Source organism: Ochlerotatus camptorhynchus, unplaced genomic scaffold (assembly GCF_037179485.1).
Source record: "Ochlerotatus camptorhynchus isolate MF236.1 unplaced genomic scaffold, CSIRO-AGI_Acam_v1.1 ptg000062l, whole genome shotgun sequence".
Taxonomy (NCBI): domain Eukaryota; kingdom Metazoa; phylum Arthropoda; class Insecta; order Diptera; family Culicidae; genus Ochlerotatus; species Ochlerotatus camptorhynchus.
Genome location: NW_027040552.1, coordinates 2471197 through 2494264, shown reverse-complemented (window position 1 = coordinate 2494264; position 23068 = coordinate 2471197). Strand labels below are relative to the sequence as shown.

Below are 23068 nucleotides of genomic sequence, written 5' to 3'. Positions count from 1 at the left end.
GCGGCCTACATTGGTCCTAGGGGTGCATACATTAAAACTAGGGATGCCTTTGCACCCCCTAGTGGGGGTGCTAGCTACGCCAATGCTAATGAGCCTGCAGAAGTGTTTTAGAAAAAAAAACGCAAAGCTCTAGGACCGATTTCATTAATTGGCCACTTCAACTGTTGTTCCGGATCCTCCGAAAGGGCACTCCGTGTCCACGAGGGTCAATTTTCTGATCACTAGTCCAAATTCTATCTAATAAGTCCTGTAGAAGTGTTTTAGAAAAAACCGCAGAGTTCTAGGACCAATTTCATGAATTGACCACTTTTACTGTTGCTCCAGATCTTCCAGAAGGGCACCCAATGCTCAGAGCTTAAGGACCGATTTCATGAATTGGCCATTTTAACGGTTGTTCCAGATCATCCAGAAGGGCACCCCATGGCCACCAGGGTCCATTTTCTGCTCACAAGTCCAAATTCTATCTAATGAGTTCTGTAGAAGTGTTAAAGAAAAAACCGCAGAGTTCTAGGACCGATTTCATGAATAGGCTACTTTAACTGTTGCTCTAGATCTTCCGGAAGGCTACCCGATGGCCGCTAGGGTCCATTTTCTTTTCACAAGTTGAAATTCTATCTGATTAGTCCTATTGAAGTGTTGTAGAAAAAAAACCGTAGAGCTCTAAGACTGATTTCATGAATTGGCCACATAAACAGTTGTTCCGGATCTTCCGGAAGGGCACCCCGTGGCCACAAAGAACAGTTTTCTGAGCACAAGAACAAATTCTATCTGATAAGTCCTGAAGAAGTGCTTTAGAAAAAACCGCAAAGCTCTAGGGCCAATTTCATGAATAGGCCACTTTTACGGTTGTTCCGGATCTTCCAGAAGCGCACCCGATGGTCACCAGGGTCCATTTTCTGGCCACAAGTATAAAGCCTATCTAATGAGTCCTGTAGAAGTTCTTTAGAAAAAAAAACGGCAGAGTTCTAGGACCGATTTCATGAATTAGCCACATTCATGGTTGTTCCGTATCTTCCGGAAGGGTCTCTTTGGCCACAATGGACCATTTTCTGATCACAAGTCCAAATTCTATCTGATGAAGCCTGTGGAAGTGCTTAAGAAAAAACCGCAAAGCTGTCATGAATTGGCCGCATATACGGTTGTTCCGGATCTTCCAGAAGGGCACCTGATAGCCACCAGGGTTCATTTTCTGGTCACAAGTCCAAATTCTATGTAATGAGTCCTGTAGAAGTTCTTGAGAAAAAACCGCAGAGCCAAACGATCGATTTAATGAATTGGCCACTTCAACTGTTGTTCCGGATTTTCCCCGTGCACCCCGTGGGCACAAGGGACCATTTTCTGGTCACAAGTCCAAATTCTATCTGATGAGTCCTGTAGAAGTGCTTTAGAAAAAAAAACCGCAGAGCTCTAGGACCGATTTCATGAATTGACCATTTTTAAGATTGTTCCGGATCTTTCGGAATGGTAGCTGATGGCCACCAGGATCTATTTTTTGGTCACAAGTCTTAATTCTATATAATGAGTCCTGTGGAAGTGCTTTAGAAAAAAAAAACCGTGGAGCTCTAGTACCAATTTCATAAATTGGCCACTTTTACGTTTGTTCCAGATCTTCCGGAAGGACACCCTTTGGCCACCAGGGTCCATTTTCTGGTCACAAGTCCAAATTTTATCTTATAAGCCCTGAAGGAGTGCTTTAGAAAAAACCACAGTGCTCTAGGGCGGATTTCATGAATGGCCTTTTTAACGGCTGTTTCGGATCTTCCGGAACGGCACCCCATGGCCACCAAGGTCCATTTTCTGGTCCAAGTCCATATTCTTTCTGTTGAGTCCTGTAGAAGTGCTTAAGAACAAAACTGCAGAGCTCTAGGACCAATTTCATGAATTGGTTATTTGAATGTTTGTTCCGGATCTTCCGGAAGGGCACCCCGTGGCCACCAGGGTACATTTTCTGGTCAAAAGTCCAAATTCTATGTAATGAGTCCTGAAGAAGTGTTTAGAAAAAAAAAACTACATGAGCTCTAGGACTAATATCATGATTTGGCTTCTCTAACGGTTTTTCCGGATCTTCCGGAAGGAGAACCGATGGCCGCTAGGGTCCATTTTCTGGTCACAAGTTCAAATTCTATATAATGAGTCATGTAGAAGTGCTTTAAAAAAAAACCACAGAGTTCTAGGACCGATTTCATGAATTGGCCACTTTTACGGTTGTTTCGGATCTTCCGGAAGGCACCCCGTCGCCACCAGAGTCCATTTTTTGGTCACAAATCCAAATTCTATCTAATGAGTCCTGTAGAAGTGTTTAAGAAAAAACCGCAGAGTGCTAGGACTGATTTCATGAATTGGCCACATTAAAGTTTGTTTCAGATCTTCCGGAAGGACACCCCATGGCCATCAAGGTCCATTTTCTGGTCCAAGTCCATATTCTTTCTGTTAAGTCCTGTAGAAGTGCTTAAAAAAAAAAACTACAGAGCTCTAGGACCGATTACCAATTTACGAATTTTAACGGTTGTTCCGGATCTTCCGGACGCGCACCCCGTGACCACTAGGGTCCATTTTCTGGTCACAAGTCCATATTCAATAAGTCCTGAAGAAGTGTTTAGGAAAAACCACATGAGCTCTAGGACTAATAGCATGAATTGGCTTCTTTTACGGTTGTTCCGGATCTTCTGGATGGACACCCAATGGCCGCTAGGGTCCATTTTCTGGTCACAAGTCCAAATTATATCTAATGAGTGCTGTATAAATGCAATAATGAGTCCTGTAAAAGTGCTTTAGAAAAAACCGCAGAGCTCTAGGACCGATTTAACGAATTGGCCACTTTTACGGTTGTTCCGGATCTTCCGGAAGAGCAACTCGTCGCCACCAGAGTCCATTTACTGGTCACAAGACCAAATGCTATCTATTGAGTCCTGTATAAGTGCAATAATGAGTCCTGTAGACGTGTTTTTGAAAAAGCTGCAGAGTTCTAGGACTGATTTCATGAATTTACCACATTTGTGGTTGTTCCGGATCTTCCGGAAGGGCACCCCGTGGCCACCCATGTCCATTTTCTTGTCACAAGTCCAAATGCTATCTAATGAGTCCTGTAGAAGTGCTTTAGAAAAACCGCAGAGCACTAGAACCAATTTCTTAAATTTACCACATTCAGCACAATGCATTGACGGTTGCTCTGGATCATCCGGAAGGGCACCCCGTGGCCACCAGGGTCCATGTATCTGGTCATAAGTCCAAATTTTATCTTTAGGAAAAACCGCAGAGCTCTTGAGCCGATTTCATGAATTGGCCACTTTTACGGTTGTTTCGGATCTTCCGGGAGGGCACCCCGTATCCACCACGGTCCATTTTCTGGTCACAAGTCCAATGTTTCCAAAATTAATCGAAAATTCTCCTATTCGCGTAAAAAGAGGTTATTTTATGTTGATTAGTCGTTTTCGTATTACGGTATTATTTTTCTGATTCCTATTATAATCATGCATATTCTTATATTTATTAAGCTTATTTTATTATTGGTAATCTAATTCCTTTTGAGTGGATTCATTTCAGAATGATACCCCGGCGCGAGCCCGATGCCACGAACATTATTTTGTTCCGCATCGGCTTCGCGTCGGAGTGTCATTCTGAAAGGAAACCGCTCAAAAGCGAAAATCGGCACCCCGATGCGAGCCCGATGCGCCATACAAAATTTTGCTCCACATCGGACTCACATCGGCCTTACGCATCGAGCGAGAGCACTTTCTCGAGGTCTACAATTCCGACGTTTTTGTTGCAAATTAGCCCGATACAAGGTGTCGAATCGGGCTGTTTCATCAGGCTCACATCAGGCCGATAGCCCGACGCGTCGGTCTCTCATCGGTGTCGCGTCGGACCGACAATTCTTACTGGGTAGGTATTTTTGTACCATCTCCCATTCAGAGCAAGTAAACAAAACTCTCTCTCGAATACGAAAAGGATAATTTAGCGTATTGGTATGGGTGTCATCATCGCAGCACTGCTACAGCCCTGCATTATCGTTGAAATTTGATAATAAGCCAAAAGCAAAATTATCGCTGCTGGTGTTTGGTTATGCTCCAACTCAATGGGGCACAAATCATGGCAGAAAAAAAGCGACTAGAATGGGGGAAGCTTAGCCCGTTTACCGAGATAGGTATTGCAAACGAAAGCACATGAAAGTTAGACGCATCCGGGCGTTCTCCACTGCGGCGGCTGGTTGATAATGGAATAGCTGATGAGTGAGGTGTGTTTTCGTCGAATCATCATCGTTGGCACCGATGATGCTGGCAGTGGCAGTGTTGCCGGATTCGTTTAGAAATAATCCTAAGATGTTTGTCTCTGTATTCGAAGAGTCAAAGAGGTAGTAGTGCTCCAATGAAATATTGCTGACTCAAACTGTATAGCGATGTACTGTAGGGGATTTTTTTTTGACGTAGGACTACGTCTTTGATTTCTATATGGGGGTACACTTTGTGAAAACCGTAAATGGAACATGTAACAAATTATGAAAGATTTTGAACGTTAATAACTCAGCTGCCCCTGGTCCTATTTCAATAATTTTATCACCAATCGATCAGAAATATGGCTACGCATCGATAACAATGCTTCCGAATGTTGATTTTCAACAAGAAACTTGTGAAAAACTGGTAAATGTCCAGCATTATCCAAAAGCGTCAAATTAACTAACAAATCCACCAATTACCTACATGCTTATGCTGCTTCCCCAGCACAGTCGTCAGAGAGTAGTAAGTAAACGAAACAAGTCGAAGTGGCATTTGCCTCCAATCCTCGAGCGCGTGCGAATAGGGAGGATGGAATTGCGTAATATTTTGCACACTCATCGCCATATTCAGAACCACACGCTTCCAACGACCACGCAAAATGCTCTCCAAGGTTGTAATCTTGTAATCAAACTTGGAAACAGGGGATACACTAAAAAAAATATATGACATATGTAATGTAATGCCTGAAACCTATGTGAATTTCACATAGCTTTCTAAAAAAAAGTTGACGACAACCTAAAGAAAACGTTTATGAACTTTGTCGTTCAGTTTTTTTCCTGGAATTTTTTGTTAAATAAGCTAGAATTAAATAAAAAATGATTTTTTCCCATGCATTTTTTAAACCAAAAGAGAGCCAAAACATTCAAATTTGAAAGAGAAAATTCACTCCCACGATCTCAATATCTCAACATTCCATGTATTTTGATGACACTCTGTAATATTTGGTGGGGAAGGGAGGATTAACATTTGCAGTCCCTCCCATTTTGCATATTCTGCATTAAAAATACATAAAAATTCCCTCCCATTTAACATATTCTGCAAGAAAATACTATTTACAATAGTATTTAATGGTGGTATAAATAATGGTGAAAACTATTTTTGTAGTTCTTTAAAAAAAACTACTCTAACTCTTTTCTTAAATGAACTTGGTCGCCCTGTTACTTCGTTGTTGGTGATAATGATGCGTAGACGACATCCATGGCCGGGACTGTCTACTCTTGGCGTGTTCAGTGACGGCATCACGAATCACATTTACTCGGTACAAGAAAATATGGTACCAGCAGAGCTGGTTGTCTATATAAGAGGTAGCTAACTGCGCATTAGTTGCGATTCACCCGTTCAACGGAAAACAACCAGGAGGCCTAACTGGTCGTGGCAATGGTGGCAAAGGATTTGGTAAAGGAGTCGCCAAGTGTTATCATGTGATAACATCCAGGGCCTGCCATTCGTCGTCTGGCTCGACGTGGTGGCGTCAAGCTCATCATCCGGTCTGATGTACGAGGAAACCCGCGGTGTGCTGAAGATGTGCCGAGAAAATGTGATCCGTGATGCCGTCACTGAATACGAAGCTGCCTACACGTCATGTGTCTTCCAAAGGCTTTAGTTCTGTACTACCATCGGCCCTTTTCAGGGCCACCAACATTTTCCAAAAGAGTTAATTTTCTGAACATGTCCCAACTAAAATTCATATCAAAAGGTTCTTTTCAGGGCAATGATAGTCATACTAAAGAGTATAAACAGAGAGAACCCCGCTAAAATTCCTATTCCTATACAAAACACAAGCTCCTGCTGCAGTTAACAAAAATATTTATTATATCATACCACGTAGTCCTACGTCATCATTGCGTACAACCCTATTGGGATATCCCTTGTAGTTTTTTTTAAATTATCGGACATATTGGGCCGAGGTACATAGGTAGAGTTTTTAGATATATTAACAAAAGTATATTTCAACAGGATCGCCAATTTTTCCGGAAAACCTTAATAAAAGTTTTTCGATTTTCTCTGACACTAAAGAGTGTCCCATAACAAATTGCATCACGGAAAAAAACGCTGTAGAAAATTACCCATTGAGTATTTTCTTTCTTGTTTAACGCTGTCAGTTTTTCGAAAGTTGGAAAAAATGGCGTCACCCGAAAAGCAACGGCGCAAATTGATTTTGCGCAAGCACCTGGAAAATCCTCAACTCTCTCATCCCATCGGAAAACAACTCGGAATCGTGCAGTCAACGGTGAGTCGTGTGATTAAACGTTACTAAGAAACTCTGAGCATCGAACGGAAGGAGAAATGCGGTCAGAATGGATGTTCTATTAGTGATCAGGATCACAAGCGTGTCGTGAAAGCAAAAGTACCACATACGTACAAACTGCAGATAGCTCCAAATCGTGAAAAACGACAAAATATGATGGGAAAGTCACGGGCCTGGAAACTGTAAACCAAGATGCTGACGAAGCCTCATTGTCTCATCATGGATGATGAGACTTACGTCAAGGCGGACTTCCAGCAGCTTCCGGGGTTACTGTTCTTCATCGCTCATTACATGTTGATGTTCCAGAGGAATTAAGGAAGCAGAAACTTTTTAAAGTTTGCCATGAAACACATGATTTAGCAAGCAATCTGCTCATGTGGCAAACGTAGTGCGCCGTTCGTGACTACCGGGACAGTAAACGGGGAGACCTACCTCAAGGAGTGTCTACAGAAGCGTCTGCTTCCTCTGTTGAAGCAACACGAGGGCTAGGCCATCCCTTATTTTCATAAATTCGACCGCTTAAAATGTTCGTTTTGGTTAGAAAACAAACATAAATATAGCCGTTTGAAGTTCGTACGTTAATGTTTAGAGGTCGCTCATCGGCTCTAAATAAATGGTAGTTTAGTACACCCCCCATGCCACGGCAAGCACGCTTCCGTATTGTACGCGGTATAGGTAAAAATATGTCGTTCATGGGTGTTGCTGAAACAGATCATGGAATGTCAGATTGATCTCATTTGGTGCAAGCAACTTTTTCAAAACATGGTGTTTATGCATAATAATTATTTTGTGTAGTTTTTAAGTGATATAACTATTTTCAATATTGTCTTGCCTTATTCGAAAGGATTGGACAAGCTTCTAGCTTTTGTCACGGCTACACAAAAACAACTGGTTTATCGCTTCCTGTATTGTTGCTACTGCTGCTGTTGCTGCTACTGCTGTTACTGCTGCTAGTCCGTCTGCTTCAAAGTTCGTTACAAGACTTACTTAGAAATAGGCATAGGTAAGCTATATTTAAATGCAGCTAAATTTCCACTTATTTTCAAAGCACTGTTAGTTGCCATGGAATTTTTCCTAACAAACCAAGAAGATTTCGGATCAACGCAGGCGTACACCAAGGTAGCGTGCTCGCCATGGCATGGGGGGTTGCTTACACTACCATTCCTTTAGGGCCGATGGGCAACCTCTAAACGTTAACTTACGAACTTCCCGTGCCAGGAAGTTGTACCTCAACATGCTGACGAAAGTTGAATGCTGCATCATGGACGACGAAACATATGTGAAGGCCGACTTCAAACAGATCCCCGGCAACCTGTTTTTCACGGCCAAGGATAAGTTCAGCGTTCCGGAGCATGTCCGCACTCAGAAGATGTCCAAATTTGCGAAGAAATTCCTGGTTTGGCAAGCCATCTGCACGTGCGGGAAGCGGAGTGCACCTTTCGTGACCCAGGACACGATGAACGGACAGGTGTACATAAAAGAGTGCCTCCAGAAGCGGCTGCTTCCTCTCCTGAAGGCCCTCAACGTCCCAACAATCTTCTGGCCAGATTTGGCATCACGCCACTACTCCAAGGACGTGCTGAAGTAGTATGCGGACAATAAGGTCAATTTCGTGCCGAAAATGTTCAACCCTCCCAACACTCCGGAGCTCCGCCCCATCGAGAAGTACTGGGCGATTATGAAGCAGCACCTTCTTAAACGACCTAAGGTAGTGAAGACAGTCGAGGAACTGAAGAAAGTATGGGTTTACATGCAAAAAACGGTTGATTCACAGGTTGTGCAGAATCTTATGGCCGGGGTTAAGGCCAAGGTGCGGGCATTTGCGTATGGACTGTTAATAAAATACGAGTAAAATGGTAAAATGAAGTTTAATAGTTATTTCTCAATCCCTGAAAATTTGATGGCAATCGGATGAAAACTCGAATTTTGCGAATCAATTTTGTGTGTGGCAATTTCATCGTGGACACCCTTTAGTGAGTGAAATTAATTATGTCGAAAAAAATAGAAAAAAGGTTGCCGACTGGACTCGAACCACGGACGTTGCGACTATCAGACCTGTGCTTTCTTCACTGCTCTCTCCATGCTTCTGAATATGGGCAGCCTAAAAGCAAACATGAAGCGCTCATTTTCTCGCATGCTTGACTTCGTATGCTTTTTCTGCTGGAGAGATTCGAGTTAAGTGTGTGCGTCGTTCTACAATGTTCTACAATGTGCGTCGTTCTACAAGCTTACTGGTATAGTAGAAAGCGTAGATTGAACCCGAAATAAAAATGCTCGACTTCGTATGCTTTTTCTGCTGGAGAGATTCGAGACAAGTGTGTGCGTCGTTCTACAATGTTCTACAATGTACGTCGTTCTATAAGCTTGCTGGTATAGTCGAAAGCGTAGATGGAACACGAAATAAAAAAAAAAACAAAAAACCATTACATCGCCTGCATGGTCAATTTCTAACATTCGTTGCGATGTTCATGAACAGAGGATGATAGGAAACGGAACTAACATTCATTGTAATAGATTTTTGGTTTGCGTGTATGGATCGGAAATCAGCGAATCTCCGCTAACTAACAGTTTCAGTAGTTTGCTGTTGGTTGTCATCTTTTCGCAAGATCTGGAGAAGGCTGGTATGTTTTTTTAAACTTTCGACAATGTTTTATGAATTCGAGGGCCCCGCTCAGTTTGCTCTTCTCCGCCAGACGGTCAGTCGTTGATGGTGTGCTGGTTCTTCTAAAGAAGTAAATTTTGCTAAAATCGACTTGAATTTTTCATCCTACTTCGTCTATCCTTCGAGATTTCCTTGTCATAAATTTGGCATTTATTAACTATGAGGAACCATCTTTTAAACTCAACTTGTAAACAGAGGAATTGAGCAATGATGTACTTTAAAAAGCCTAAAAAGCAACAATAAATGCTTTTTGCTCTAATGCAAAACCTAATGGTTTTATGGTTGCTTTTATAATGATAGAACACGTTTATAAACTATTTCATCAAGACATTAATAAATAATTGGTAATACAGTTTATGCTTGAATTACAAAACAGTTTTAAGGAAGAATCCCAACAAACATTGAATGTAGAATAAGAGCTTATTCAGGCAACAATAAGCTTTTTCAGCTAAAAAATTGCTTATTCAGCTGTGAATCAAGTCAAATTGTTTGTTAAGATTGATAACTGTTTTAAATTTATGTTTAAAACAAGACAGTTTTTGACTTTCTGGCCAGACTATAAAAGGGTTTTAAATCAGCAAACAGCTGAATTACTTAGCAGGAATGTTTTACACTTTGAAATGCTATATTTAAACTAAATGGATTGTTCATTGCCGTTATAAAACCATCATAAATCAGAGTGGATGCTAAATGGTGACTGAATTGTTACTTGGGTTCCCAGGTTTCCGGATGGGTATGACTTTAGCTAACTTCCAACTCGAGGGGAAGTAGCAAAGTTGGTGACACAAATTCAAAATCAGTGCCAGATGGTTGTAGAATCTAGAACTCAAGTGTTTGAGTTCCAGATTCAGGATGTTGTCGAAACCTGGGGCCTTCATATTTTTAGATGATTTGATATAGGCCAACAGTTCGTCAGCCGTAATCTCGGATTCCTCGGAAAAATATTTGGAATCTGATGAAGATTGGTTGAATTTTCTGCAACCTCCGCTTCGTGACGCTTGACGATGTTTTGTCCGAGATTATGGGAGCTGACGAAGTGTTGACATATCGCAGCAGTCTTTTCTTCAGGAGTTATCAGATGAACTACCAGGACGGTCCCAGTATGGTCAGTGTTGGACTGGGTCTTGGCTTATTTTTAAGGGTTTTCGTTAGTTTCCAAAAGGGCTTTGCACAACCTGTGAGAGTGCGGATCTTGATAGAAAAATCCTGATTTCTAAGGTCCACCATCCTGGCTTGGATGGTTTTTGTAAGATGGTTGCAATGCACAGTGGTCCAGAATGCAGATTTAGGTGGAATGATATGTTTTGAGACTGAAGTTTAAACTTTAGACTAAAAGTCTCTTGTACAAAGTTGTTCCTTATAGTTAGGCCCTTATTTTTATGACAATGAATTCTAGGGTGGTTCTTATTATCGTTAAAATCAAAAATCTAACTTTTTTGTTTGAATAAATTAAGTTAAGTTAGTTAGTTAGTACATTTTATAGTTGAGCTACTCTTTAAGGTGAATGTTTTATAGCGAAATTTGTTGCCTGTATCTCTTCTAATAAAAAAAGATATACCCAAATATAGTAAAAAATATCAATAAATTCAAATTGACGAGTTTAAAAAATAACATACCTCAATTTTTTTATTATTATTGAGAATAACATACGTCTCTCCAAATGCCGTATAAAAACTTTTTTTTTTGTTTGCCCCAACCAGAGATATTAACATTTGAAAAGTGCATATTTTTAGTAAAAAAAACGTCAATAACTCTTGATCGGCGAAAGATATTGACCAGCTTTTTGCAGCAAAAAATTGCGCCTTCTAAAGATCTAAAAGTCATTTCAAGTCACGTTTGCTGAGGAATTTGAAATAAGAAAACTAGAGCAAAATTACTGTTTTTTTAGCGTCACCCTAACTCAATTCAAGAAAATAGCTCTAAATCGGCCAATTTAAGAGATACAGAAAAGTTGATTTCAACAAAGTTGCTTAAAATTAGCCCAACTATAACTTTGCCCAGAAATGTATACCTTAATTTATTCAAACAAAAAAGTTAGATTTTTGATTTTAATGATAATAAGAACCACCCTAGAATTCATTGTTGTTAAAAATAAGGGCCTAACTATAAGGAACAACTTTGTACAAGAGACTTTTAGTCTAAAGTTTCAATTTCAGGCTAAAAACATATCATTCCACCTAAATCTGCATTCTGGACCACTGTGCAATGGGTCTTCAAGACACGCAAACCAGAACGCTGATATTGCCTTCGGATGGAGATACGGAGTCTTAGAGTATTGCTCACCTGTCTGGATACTGGCACGTGTTGTTCCCTGGCCCGGGATATAGCCTCCTCGATGGAACGCAGACACCATTCAACGTCTTCGGTTGTCTCCGGAAGGTCCGTAGTCGACACAGTGTTGGAACTGCTCCCAGCTGACGCAATGGTAGTTGCGTCGGGAAGCTTTGAATCGGTTGACGGATGAGCCTACATCGGCCACGACCGGATAGTGGTCTGAACTCAGCTCTTGGTGGGTCACAGGTAGCAAGATGTTGTCTCCCATGTTGCTGATGAATATGTCGATGGTGGAGTGTACACCAGACCGGCTGGTGTAGCGACCCTCTTGCTGGTCGTTGTTCAGGATTTTGCCGTTTTGGTTGCGCCTGGTGTTCGGCGCTCAGGTCACCCGCGATGATGTACTTTTCGCGCCGTCGAGTTAGTCTGATCATATCCCCCGTAGGTCTGCTGCCGACCCGTCCCTGATGGTGACTTGCTTGGGTCAGTAGGTCGCAATGATGGTGATAGGGCCGACAGGAGTGGAGACTTCTACCCCTAAAACGTCGATGATTTTCAGCTGGAAGCTCGTCAGAAGTCGACAGCAGATGTTTCTTCTTACAGCAATGGCCACTCCTCCTCCCCCGGAGCTGGTTCGATCAAGTCTTAGAAGCCGAAAGTCAGGAAGATAGACGTTTACCTCCGGTTTCAGGTGGGTTTCAGTGATGACGGCAATGTCGATGTTCCGTTCGTTGAGGAAGTGAACGAACTCGATGTTCTTGCTTTTGAGCGAGCATGCGTTCCAGTTGGCGATCTTGATGGTTCCACGGTCCATAATTGTCGATGAAACGTGACGAAGCAAGAATCTGCTCGGTTCTGGTTCTGCAGGAGCGCTTGATGATGATTGCTTCTGCCATGATGGTTATGAGTTCCTCTGTTGTGAGCAGGTCTTCGTTTTTGTTTGATGGTGGGGCGTTAGGTCGAGGCCACGATAGTTTCGGGGGAGGGGACGAAACCGTAGCCGCATATGACTGACGGCTTGCATTAGCAGCGTGCACACGGCTTGCATTGGTGAGATGAAGAGCCAAAGGCTAACCAATTGAAGTGTTAAACCAAATGTTGAAACATAAAAAAACCAGAAAATAAACGTAGATTTTACTACTAGCCTCAATTCATTTCCGCTTCGGACGGCGTGGTGAGTAGGTAGCAGAAGCAGCAATAGCAGCAGTAGGAAGGTGGTAGTCCACTCTTCTGGTCGTGGCAAAGGAAGAAAAGGTCTTGGTAAAAAAGCCGCGAAGCGTCATCGTAAGGTTCAAACGGCGGTGTCAAACGTATCTCCGGTCTGATCTACGAGGTGTGCTGAAGGTGTTCCTGAAAAATGAGATCCGTGATGCTGTCGCCAAGCGTAAGTGGCCATGGATGACATATACGTTTTGAAGCGACAGAGACGCACTCTGTACGGTTTCGGAGGTTAAATCATCACCAACTTTGGCAACAAAATGGCTCTTTTCAGGGCCAACAAGCTTATTACAGTAAAGAGTTGTAATAGAATTTATCTGCGCCTGTTGGTCCATATTCAAAACCACATGCCCCCAACGACCACACAAAATGCTCTCCAGAGTTGTAATCTTGTAACCAAACTTAGAAGCTAGGGTGCACTTTCCCAAGTAACATTGAAGGTTTTAACGCGGTTTTGTAGCATTCTACAAGTCTAAATCATGGTCCACATAACCCTCATAAAACTAAAATTGTTCCTTGGGAATGCTCTTCCCGTTTGTTTCGTCCACTAGCGGTCCTACGTCAAGCTTTCGGTCATGCTCCTAGCCACAGACATTTCTACTTTTTCTGCATAGAAGACGTATTAGAGAGCAATTTTTCTGAAAAAAACCATATGATTAACTATGAAACGAAGAATTCTGGCAGCTGATGTTGTGTTGGTGTCATATATTATCCCGTGGGATCGAATCGGCTAGACCATGGTTAGTTACAACTTTGAAACATGAATAAATAGCAATGTGTAGAGCCCAATTTGTCGTAAAATTTACTGTAACATTTTACTCCCATTGAAAAAAATAAACTGCCAACTCTTCTAACCAGTATCCTCAGCAAAATTGCCGAAAAAAAATAGTCAACCCATCTCTCTTCCGGCTCTTTCGCTACTCCCGTTCCATTGTGACTCCATCGTTGCTCGTGTGAGAACATCCCCATTAAAACGCGAGCGCGATAATACGACATCTGAAAGGAAAGAATCAACTTCCCTTCGCGCCCTATTCAGACACAAAAACGTACTCTTTGACAAAACACGTACATAGGTACTTACTTTGCCCGTCGTCCACCCCCGACCGCCCACCAGCCGCTCTCAGCAAAGATCCGTCTCTCTGTGTTGGAGCCTCCGCCGCCGTGTCTACTGCGATATCAATCTGCAGAGCAGAGAGCACATCATCGTCTTTCTGGAGGAACCAGTGAGGCAGGTTTTTGGGGAGCATCAGCAGCCAGACCTGCTCCGACTACAATTTGCGAAACAAACTAGCAGCAGGCAGCAGTGTGACAGTAGTGTAGCAGTAGACGACTCGGCGACGACGACGACGACGGCTCTCCCGAAAATTCGCCGTGTGTTTTTCTTGCTCCATCCTTCCCTATGCTGGGTTACCTGTCCAAGCTCATCTTCTTGGGGATCCTGCTGAATTGTGAAAACCTCCCCGAATAGGGAATATTTTGAACCACAGACGAATGATGTGCCCTCTGGTGCCATCTCGCACATCATCATCACCACTCCGTGTGTGTAGTGTTGCGAAAATATTTAGCGCGGTCGGACAGTTTTTTGGGGCCGTGGCCTTTTTTTCGAACGGACATTTTTGGAACAAGTTGAACATTTTCTACTCGTAGTGTAACTCCAACGGTGATAAAGTGATTGTCAATACGATTTTATGTTTTACTCTTAATCAAGTCCACTTAATTCCCGTAACATCATCAAATCAAACGTAGTGATTCATACGAAAGTGAGTGATTTTCCTAAAGCCAAAATAGCAATCAGATTTTAATAAGTTGGTGCGACTAGCGAAGATTGGGGAATTTTTTTTGGAAAAATTCTAAATATTTTCCCAATTTTTTGTGCTCGAATAAAAAAAATGCAAAATATACATGTGTGGTGACGCCCTCCGCATACATCGAAAACAAGAAGGACGACGACGAAGACGGATTCAGCCAGAGCACACGCCGTCCTGCTGGCTCTCCGAGGACGAAAACTGAGAGCGCCAATGTGTAGGAGTGTGGCTGTGCTAGAGTAAGTGTATATGTACCAACAGCAGCAGCAGTGCTAGGGAAATCTCTCGTTCGTCAGCCACCACAGCTGATGGTGTAGTGGTGTTGTGTTGTGATGGGAATTGTCGACGATGTTGTATGGGAACGGGACGGACGGCTGACTGAGGATAACTGATCCTGATCCACCCATCCTGTTTTGAGGTTTGTGTGAAAGTAGAGCGAGGCTTTCTTTTGTTTTCGCGGATTCGTGTGATGACGGGGCTGCTGAATTGAAATAGGAAATGAGGACATTTCCAGTAGTCTTCGTAGGAGGATTATCTAATGGGTGTAAATTAGGCTAGCGAGTTTTGGAGTAGGAGCAAGCGGTATTTTTTATTATCGGAAAAATGGGTCGAAGGGTCCCAAAATGTTATGAAATTTTGCCCACAGGTAGAGGTTATGGTTATGCGAACGATTTTTTTTTAATACGGAGTGTTTATTTATTTCGGAACATTTTAGATGATGTTTTCGGATTTTCCCGGGCATCACGTACTTTAAAAATTCATTACTCATGAACCAAGGATAGTAAAAAAAAAAAACGTTGTGCAGTAAAATGAGAAGGAAATTATCTCAAAAATCCATAAAAAAATCTAACCTAAATCATGTTTTCCTCGAAAATGATCACGGTGAAGGAAAGTCGCAAAAACGATTGTTAGGGTAATGATATTTTTTCTGATGTTTGACGTAGGACTACGTCTGTGATTTCTATATGGGGGTACACTTTGTGAAAACCGAAAATGGAACATGTAACAAAATTATGAAAGATTTTGAACATTAACAACTCAGCTGCCCCTGTACCAATTTGAACAATTTTATCACCAATCGATCAGATATATTTCTACGCATCTGTCCAATTTAAGACTTAATTATTTTTCACAATGTCACTATTGAAAATTGCACGAATGTGCAACTGTTGCTTCGATAGTTAAAATAATCACCAATTGCCTGAGAAAAGCGATTTCGCACCAGGGGGGACGACACTTCAGGATTATCCCATTTTTATCCAAATCACTCCTAAAATGTTCAACGTGCACAAAATTTCAATCCATCCTATCTATTCTTTCTATTCCCAACTTATCCCTTCTGCATACACACAAATCATCAAGCAAGCCGTGCAGTTTTCAGGTCGATCGCGAAGCACTGTCAGTTTTCAACGATCTTCATAATAAACATGGTGTTAAAACAATTTGATATGTGTTGAGTCGTTCAAGGTGGCGATTGTCCTGGCCAAGGATGAAGTGATTTCTCGATTGGATTCCCGAGGGAGCTTAAATTAAAATAGATGACGGACCACTCGTCTATAATTGGTCGCGGGGCAAATACATCAAGAACGTCATAGAGGAGACAAATGACAAATGAGAACATCTGAAATAAGAAACAGTAAAAATCGTTAAACTGTTTATTTTTTAATCTGAATTTGAAATAATTAATGAAACACACTCGATTCAGTTTTTCTGTGATTCAGTCCAATGGAAATGAAAAGAATCATAAAATTGAAACTGAACCCCAAATTTTCAAACGTTGAATGTGAAAATTCACAGATTTTGAGTGGTGCCAGTATTGCACGAATCCGACGATACACACTTAGATTATTTTACCGAAATCTGTGAAATTTTACCGAAATCTCAACAGCTGAACGTTCGGTAAATAGGTCGGTGATTTTTCACAGATTTCCTGTAATTTTTCACAGATATTCAGTGAAAAATTACAGGAAATCTGCGAAAAAACACCGAACTGTTTACCGAACATTCAGCTGTTGAGATTTCGGTAAAATTTCACAGATTTCGGTGAAATAATCTTAGTGTGTATATCTCGCTCTCTCATTTGTGGAGAGTCGATCGAATATTATAGGGCAGGTGTGGGATGAGCAGGATGACCAGTGAACCAAGAAATCGAAAAAAAACCGGGAATGACAAATCGGGGAAAAAATTACTTCATCTATTTTTTAGAAAAAAAGACTTTGGGACTTTATAAAGTTTTAAGATTCTTGGACCAGACTAAACTTTTTTGGAATTTCGAGTAGATTTTAGGGATAACAAGTCATTTCAGATGGTATTAAAGGTAGTTTTAGAAAGCGCTCTAAGAGATTTTAGACTTTCACTCCAAGTCACTTTTGTGAGTTCAAATTCAGGGTAGAATTTGTAAGTTAATCTGTGGAGAATTGCAAATCGGTTGCGAAGATCACAGTATCGTGACCGTACCGAGGTTTCCAGCCTCGGTAACGGCTACATGAATCCGCGATGCTGCTATACCTGCAAATGCTGCCACTTCTACTGGCTTTCACAAATTTCGTTTGCGTGTTTATAATTAAGTGTTTTTTTTCGTCGTGGAATCGATACATTCTATAAGTAGAGGGCTTTTGTAGTCCAGCTGTCACCATCCAAACATTATTTTTCACTGAGCATTGACTAAAATGGCTATTTCGATGTTTTTCTTTCGTACTGTTTCATTTCAGTTGCACGCATCCCCATGACAATTTAAAGCACCCTCGCATCCAATGCAATCCCACTAGGAATCCTATATTTTTTTTTTTATATCCTTACTCAATTTTCGTCAAGACGACAAACTCAAAAACTCTCTTCAATTACATTATTTTTACAGGCAAGCATGGTAAAAAAGAATTCATCTGAATGAGTGTCGTTCCCCCTGTTTCGCACAGATTTCAAAGTTGAATTCCATCCGGTCTCACCAAACGGTGTTTATTCAATCACCGCGTAGTGAGTGGTGGTGTTCTCCAGTCCACAACGAAAGGCTCCCCGCAAGCAGCTAGCTATCAAGGCTGCCCTCAACCGCTGATCGGATTCAGTTCCAATCACCGTGTGTGGTGGTGCCTGGTCGTCGGCATCAACTGCAGCAGCAGCCGCAGTGCTTTCGGCGCGTGGCGTTGAACATTGTTCTCCAGTACACAACGAAAGGCTACCTACACGCAGTGAGCTGCATCGCACATGATCATCCATAGAAGAAGGAAGAAGCCGCACCGCTATTGATCGGAATCAGTAGCTCTTCGTGAGTTGCTGTGGGCCATCTATGTCAAGCGCGTCATACTAAAGAGTATAAATAGAGAGAAACCCGCTCAAATTCCTATTCCTACACTAAACACAAGCTCCTGCTGAAATTAACAAATAAAATTTATTATATAAGACCACGTAGTCTTACGTCACCATTGTGTACAACCCCATAGGGCTGTCCCTTGTAGTTTTTTTATAACACATCTTTCACTGGTGATCATTTCAGATTCGTGTCTCTAATCGTTTTTTGAGATCTGACCTAAATACTAACTACCAGTCATATAATGGCGCATAAACGGTCATAAGAGCATCAAATTTGACATAAAATTTAGACATAATAGACGCAAAATTCAGCTCAATCAAACGTACTTTCGAACTTTTCAGTCTAGGTGCACTTAATTTTACATGACATGTTTGTTTACGTCTCATCCTTTATGTCAAAGATGGATTCCGTCACCTGTAAGATTAGGTATTTCTAAATGTGTACGATAATTGGTTCATGAGCTAACTCAAAACCGGTAAGAGACACCACTCTGAAATTTTCACGTGCATTACCAACTTGATCGTACGTAGATCACCAACTTGTTCTGCCGGGAGTACCTCCAGCCAACATGGACAACGCCTTGAATGTCCCCTATCTATGTCGGGACGCGCCGAAAATTCCTACACGCCGGCATCTCGTGACAACAGTTGTGGAATTGCTGGTGACAACGATGTTTGGCTTTACTTCCAAAACGTACGTGGTCTAAGAACCAAAATTGACGACCTGGTTGTAGCGGTATGTGATTGCAATTACGATGTCATCATATTGATAGAAACGGGACTTGACGACAGCATCAACTCACTGCAACTTTTTGGTACTGACTTTAATGTATTTCGCTTCGATCGCAGTGCTCGTAATAGCCAGAAAGCGAAGTTTGGAGGAGTGCTTATTGCCGTGGCCAGCGTTTACAAGTCTGTTGAGATAAAGACTATTAATGGTAGTAACCTGGAACAAGTAAGTGTGTCTGCCTGTATTCGCGGAAAGCGGTTCGTGCTTTGCGGTGTATATATTCCTCCAGATCGTAGTCGGGACGTAGGTGTTATCGATGCCCATTTAGCTACTCTTCGTGAATTACGTGATGCAACTCCAGATGGTGACCTTTTGCTTGCTTGTGGTGACTACAATCAACCACACATAGCATGGGATTGTCTTGATGATGGAATCTTAAACCTTGATCCTTCCACGACGTCTGCTGCCAGTGCTGCTCTGATGGATGGAACGAGCTTCCTGAATATCCGGCAATACAACTCTATTCGCAATCACCTGGGGCGCATCCTAGATTTGGTTTTCTGTGATTCCGATTGCAACATTGTAGTTAACGAAGCGGTGTCCCCATTGCTGGCTATTGATTTGCATCATCCACCGATTTTATTCTCCTTACCAACTCAATCCGATTGTGTTGACCGTGTGGAATCCCTTGATGCTGGTGAACATACGCTCGACTACTCAAAAATCGACTTCGTCATGCTCAACGAGTTCCTGATGAGCTGTGATTGGAGCAGTATTCTGGCAACAAATGACGTCAACGATATGGCAGCACAATTTTGCAACATAATTTGCAATTGGCTCACCGATAACACTCCAAGACGAAAACCTCCTATATCTCCTGCTTGGAGTTCTCCTCTCCTGCGGCTTTTAAAACGCGATAAAAATTCCTGGCAGCGTAAACTTCGCCGACATCGAACTTCTGAAACGAAACGCAACTTTCATCGCGCTTGCAACGCCTATCGTAAGCTTAATTCAACCCTATACAAGTCATATGCCTTGCGTGTCCAGACCAATTTACGTAGAAATCCCAAGAGCTTCTGGAAGTTTGTGAACTCCAAGCGAAAATCGTCGAATATTCCTTCATCCGTATTTTTTGGCGATTTGGAGTCTACTTCTATGCTCGAATCGTGTGATCTATTTTCCCGCCACTTCAGTTCTGTTTTTTCGGATTCAGCCGCTAACGCAGATGAAGTAGAAAGAGCGGCTTGCAATGTTCCTGAGGGTCTCATCGATTTGCGTACATTTGTGGTTAGCAATATGTATGTCGTTAAAGCTGTTAGGAAGTTGAAGAAATCTGTTTCACCGGGTCCTGATGGTGTACCTGCAATCATTTTTTGCCGCTGTGTTGCTGTTTTAGCTGATCCCCTAGCTCGCATCTTTACCGCTTCGTTGCACCAAGGAGTTTTCCCCGAAATATGAAGACATTCCTTTATGTTCCCTGTCCATAAGAAGGGCGACAAACGTGACGTGACAAATTATCGTGGCATAACAAGTATATCTGCAGCTTCAAAATTATTCGAGATCATTGTGAACGATGCTATCTTCTTTCATGTCAAGAGCTACATTTCAGCAACGCAACACGGATTTATGCCAGGACGCTCAGTTACATCAAATTTGCTGGAGTTCACCTCAACATGTATAAATCACTTGGAAAATAGGGCTCAAGTAGATACCGTTTATACCGATCTGAAAGCGGCATTCGATTGCATCGATCATGGAATTCTTCTTCAGAAAATGTCTCGCCTGGGAATTTCGGATGGTTTGGTTGATTGGCTGAAATCATATCTTTCCAACAGAACACTTCGTGTCAAGCTGGGTTCGTGCACTTCATCACCATTTGCTGCAACCTCCGGTGTTCCCCAGGGCAGCAATTTAGGACCATTGCTGTTCACAATCTTCTTCAACGATGTGACGCTCCTCTTGCCGAGTGATTGTGTGCTCATATACGCCGATGATCTCAAACTATACATTGTTGTCAAGAACGTCGAGGATTGCCGTCAGCTCCAAGCAATGTTAGACCAATTTGTTGATTGGTGCCGCTTAAACAAGCTTTCCGTCAGTATATCAAAATGTGTGGTCATGACATTTAATCGCACAAGAACGCCAATCGTATTCGATTACTCAATTGATGGATTTGTACTAGAAAGAGTAGAACAAGTAAGCGACCTAGGTGTAATGCTGGACCCTAAACTTACGTTTGACTTACACCGTTCAATGGTAATCACTAAGGCTAATCGTCAGCTTGGTTTTATATCAAGAATCTCAAGAGATTTTTCGGATCCGTACTGTTTAAAAGCACTGTACTGTTCACTCGTTCGTCCGATTATCGAGAGTGCATCTGTTGTTTGGATTCCCTACCAACTTTCCTGGAACATCAGAATAGAACGTATCCAAAAAACATTCATTCGTCGAGCATTAAGACAACTTCCTTGGAGAGATCCACTAAACTTACCTCCGTATGCTGAGAGATGTCGCTTGCTAAGCATGGACACGTTACAACGACGGCGACAAATTCAACAGGCAACATTCGTCGCGAAGTTATTAAGTGGTGAAATTGACTCTACCCACTTACTCTCTTGCTTGAACTTTCGTGCGCCAAGCAGATTTCTACGCTCAACGTTCCTATTGCGTCAAGACTCACACCGCTCTTCTTTTGGACAACATGAACCTGTTACGCACGTTTTCTACAGTTGAAGAGTTGTTCGAGTTTGGGGAACCTGCTGCTCAATTCCAGAGACGTATTATTAACTCCAGATACATTTAGTATTTGTTATGGCTTCTGGTTCATTAAGACTTATTGTCAGATGGATGCATTAAATAAAAATAAATAAGTAAAAATAAATAAATAAATTACCTTTGTATTAGCAGGCAACTATTCGTGGGAAGTAAAACGAACCGATCTGTTCAAGAGTGCGAAAACTAATGACATTTCTTATCTATCTACATACAGCCTACTGTGATCGGATGATAGGTGTAGCTTCAATTATGGGTTGCTTTTACTCCTTCACTCCTTCCTTCTCGAGCTGTATCGATTGAAGTCCCATCTCCTTCCGGCAGGTCTCTAGCTTCACTCTCGCCAGCGGCTTGGTCAAAGCGTCGGCGATCATGGACTCGGTAGGGAAGTATACAACCTGGATTACGTTGTTGCTTACCAAATCTCGAATGAAGTTGAACCGCGTTTCGATGTGCTTGGTTCTTCAACTTTCTCCTTTAGCTCGCAGCATTGCTATGCAGCTCTGATTAGCGGACAACGATCGGAACGGCAGCTTTCCCACCAACATCCTTTATTAGCTTCTGCAACCAGAGAAACTCCCGGCAGGCCTTGGCTAGGGCAACGTATTACGCCTCGCTAGGCGAAAGGGTTACACACTGCTGCTTCCGAGCAGCCCAGTAATTCGGGCTGCCCCGATGGAAAACAAAACCCGAGTTTGATTTGCGGTCTTGACGATCTTGCAGTACAGTTGACATCAGGTACCGCAGAGTCCGCTTGGATTCGGTCCAGTCAGCCTGGCTAGGGTTGTTTACCTTGCGCCCCAGAATGGACGCACTGATGGTAATATCGGGCCGCGTGCTTACCGCAACATACAGCAAAGCACCCACTAAGCACTGGAAATCGTTCGAGTTTGATTTCCGTGGCATTGGTTTCTTCTCCTTTTGCTGTTGCTTCGGGTAACCTGGGTCCATTGGTATACGGGATGGTTTGGCGTCTGCTTGTCCAAATCTTGCAGCGATTTTACGGATCAACGAGGCTTGATCCAGCAGGCTGTCCTCGCTCAATACGAATACCAAGGTAGTTTCTAACATTTCCGAGGGTGGTTAAAGCTCGATTCAAAGTAAATCTGGACGCACGGTTTAATACACCACCGCGCCCCTGTGGTTGGAACAAAAAACGTTTGACAGGCATTTATTGATGTTTCATTGACGAAGAAATTGGTGAAAAGTTTTGCTCGATTGATCGACGCATCCCGAAATTACGGATCATGAAACTTGTTTGTGCACACACATCTAGAGAACCCTTCGTGGTCTGCCTCGAAAATAGCAAAAGTGTTAAAATTCCCAAAGTCAACGGTGAGTCTTGTAATCAAACGAGTGTGTATAGAGCACAGCGCATCTATCATAAAAGTGGCATTAGAGACAAAGAGCTGAGGAGAAAGGTGTTGAGGTACGTGAAAAGCAAACCAGGTGTCTCCATACGTGATTTGGCAAAGAAATACCATACCGTGTGTAACATCCTTTCAAGAGAAGGATATAAGTCTTTTTGTGCCAGTAACCATCCAAATCGCTCTCTAAAACAAAATTTAGTGGCCAAAAAGCGAGCACGGTTACTATACGAACGAGTTTTGACGATATTTGATGGCTGTATTTTAATGGATGACGAAACATATGTCAAAATGGATTATAAACAAATCCCCGGACGAAAATTTTACCTGGCAACTGGTCGTGGGGATGTCCCTTTCAGGTTTAAATTTGTTTTTGCTGATAAGTTTGCTCGGAAACTAATGATTTGGCAAG

The 23068-nt window shown here is 42.2% G+C and overlaps 1 protein-coding gene across 12 annotated transcripts in view; it reads left to right on the top strand.

Moving 5' to 3' along the window:
- The window catches only part of LOC135717643 (cubilin), a 617516-nt gene that overhangs the window by 63129 nt on the left and 531319 nt on the right, over positions 1–23068 (top strand). For 9 of the 12 annotated variants that reach the window (XM_065239797.1, XM_065239796.1, XM_065239794.1 and 6 more), the window contains exon 1: positions 14380–14720. The exons of 1 other annotated variant lie outside the window; for it this stretch is intronic. The gene's annotated coding sequence lies outside the window, so the exon portion shown is untranslated. Of the gene's footprint in view, positions 1–14002; positions 14345–14379; positions 14721–23068 lie in introns of those variants that run through there. 2 more of the 12 variants (XM_065239793.1, XM_065239792.1) reach the window with 2 other exon arrangements.